Genomic DNA, 2852 nt, shown 5'->3' on the forward strand with positions numbered 1-2852 from the left:
CTGGACGCATTCACTGACAAGCTACATTAAAAGTTAACACTAAACCAGCCTGCTTCTGTGTGAAAAAATGCCAGGATTTGTCTGGAGGTGTGGTCTATCGCCAGCAGCCTATGTGAATTCCCACAAGCCACGCCCCCCTCCGTGGCTTGTGGGGGTCCCTCCCCTCAGGCCCCTCCTCCCCTACGCCAAAACAGTGACAGAAAGTTGAAACTGAAAACAGTGACATTGTAAAGATCTTGACAGCGTAAAAAAAAAAACTGTCTCTGAAAAAACACAGACATAAAAAAAAAATTAAATTGACATTGAAAAATCCGTCATGATGCAAACAAACGTCAAAGTGAAATAATATCATAGGATTATGAGATTCTTACTTTTTGATGTTTGTGTTTTATACTTCAGTTCAACAGTTTTCAATGCCAATATTTGTTGTTTCAATGACAAATGTTATTTTCAATACCACAGGTTACTGTCACTGTTCTAACTCCATAAAAACCCAGATTGGTCAGATGGTTTATGAGGATGTGCGTTTGCATCACAGACTCCTGCTCTGACTGTGCCAAAAGGTGCCAATCGTCTAGATATGTAGCTAGACGGAGACCCTGCCGCCTAAACTGGGCTACAGCTGCTTCGGTACACCTCACGAACACCCTCAGGCTCAGAGACAGACTGAAGGGAAGCACTCTGTACTCGTAACAGACACCCCGAAAAGCGAACCTATTTCCTGTGCAGAGGATGGATCGCAACATGGAAATACGCGTTTTCTCAGATCTACCAGTCGCCCTAGCGCACCAGACGAAGCAGAAATGCATGAGTGAGCACCCTGAATTTGTATTTCCTGAGGTATTTGTTCAGACCCCGCAGGTCCAAGATAGGGCAAATTCTGTTCCCTCCCCGTTTTGGGACCAGAAAATACCTGGAGTAAAATGGCGCTCCGACTCAACTCGGGAGGCACTACACATATCGCTCTGCTTTCTAACAGCGAGATGATTTCCTCCTGTAGAATGCGAGCTGATTCACCCCGGGCCTGTGTACAGAGTATGCCCAAGAAGCGAGGGGGGGTAACAGCAAATTGAAGCCTGTAGCCCCGAGATATTGTTCTCAGTACCCAGGCTGATTTTGTGATAGCTGTCCATCTCTCTCTCTCTCTGGTAAGAGAGATGAGTGGCAGCCCCCAACGTGTCCCCTACACTCTGTTCCCTTATTAACTGAGCTATGAGGCCATCTTGTCGCGGTACTGGGGAGTGACCCGTGGCCGACAATGCGCATGCGCAAGGTGTTAGCGCACTGACGGGGTCAATGGCACCCTGTGTCCTTGAGAGGAGCCGTGGCTTCTCTCTGGACAGTGAAGCCACTGAGCCGCTTACTGCTTTTTTGTTCATTTTTTTTAACTGCGCCCTCAACATTATGTCTGGATGCGACAGTAGAACATGCTTTTATTCTGTTGAAAAGAGTGAGTGTGTGCTTGGGTGACTTGGATGGGGGACAGGGCCTGCCGTCGCCGCAACAAAGTCTCCGCTTCCCTTGGAGGGGATGCACCTGTCTGGCAGCGCACGGCACAACGGGGAGCGTGGGGGCTGTGAAACCTCCGGCATCACACTTACGAACAGAAAACGTGGGGCTGGTGAAATGCAGAACATTCCCAGCCTTTCCATGCCCTCAAACTCCTGGGGGAAAGCACCCTGAATCGGGGTCTTACCGCTGAAAGGGAGGTATTTCCACAAAGAGGATACCTCTTCCAGCAGTTCGGGAAAAACTGGAAGTAGCTGATTTGCTGACCTCTTGGTCAGGGGCAATTTCTTCCCCACGTAGCGTGATCTGGTGGGCTCCACCACGACCGCAGGCCAAAGGATGTTTAGCCTGGATGTATCACGTTTGCACACGTCCTGCGTGTCCATGCTGGGAGCGGGGGAAGCTGGTACACTTCCGTCCTCGTCTCCGAAGGCAGACACAGCATCAGGCTTGACAGTCTGGGTGGAGGGGATGAACATTTTGAACTCGTCATCCTCTGATAGGAGGAGCTCCAAGGAGTCCTAGTCCTCGTAGTCCAGCTCGAGTACATAGTAGCAGGGGTGCTTAACGCGAAGATACTGAGCAGTAGCTGGTGTGCTAACGCGCATAAATAGCCTTACCGTGAAATGGCTAGGCGGATAACGCTCCAGTCTGTGGTGAGACCGAAGAGTCGTGTCGAAGGCAGCTAGCGCCCGGCAACGGAGAAGTTAAGCTAGGATGGCTCCGGTCTGTGGACAGTTTAGCTAGCTAGCCTGCACGACTGAGATATGCTTCGAAGCGAGAAGAGGTTTTAGAATAGTGTCCGCGTCGTAGCATAAGCTATTTAAAGGGGGATGGACCCACGTGACGCGGACACTCGATCACCAGCCAATCAGGATTGGAGTAATGAGATAAATGCTTCTGAGGAATACGCAGGGAGGCGCATCCCATAGTGAGACATCGAAACAAATGCTATGAATGAGAACTACATTGTCATGGACCGTATTATAGTGTGTATAAGTGATTTGTATATTGAAGCTTGAAAAGTTTTGCACAAATTAAAACCCACTCTTCCATCCAATAGACCTGTTGTACTTACCTTTGGGATGTGGGACCAGGTGCGAGTAGATCGTGGAAAGGAGTTTTATTTGACCCTTTTCATTGAGAAGCTGCTGTCATCTCATCGCCACAATCAGAGAGAACGCCTTATTTACAGACTTCATCCCCATGGTGCTTTACCAACGAACTACTTGTACTGCATGCATGATTGTATGATTACTATTGAGTTTGCTCTAGCAGCAAATTCGAAATTTTGGGGTAAACATAGCTTTAACTTTGGCCAAGAGCAGCTTTCTTTTTTTTTA

General features: G+C 48.6%; 1 pseudogene; it reads right to left on the reverse strand.

The window, feature by feature from the left end:
• LOC117952279 overlaps window positions 1-1988 on the reverse strand; it is a 3495-nt pseudogene extending 1507 nt beyond the window's left edge.
• Between the last annotated feature and the right edge of the window lie 864 nt (window positions 1989-2852).

The sequence above is a fragment of the Etheostoma cragini genome, chromosome 10 (assembly GCF_013103735.1).
Source record: "Etheostoma cragini isolate CJK2018 chromosome 10, CSU_Ecrag_1.0, whole genome shotgun sequence".
Classification (NCBI taxonomy): Eukaryota; Metazoa; Chordata; class Actinopteri; order Perciformes; family Percidae; genus Etheostoma; species Etheostoma cragini.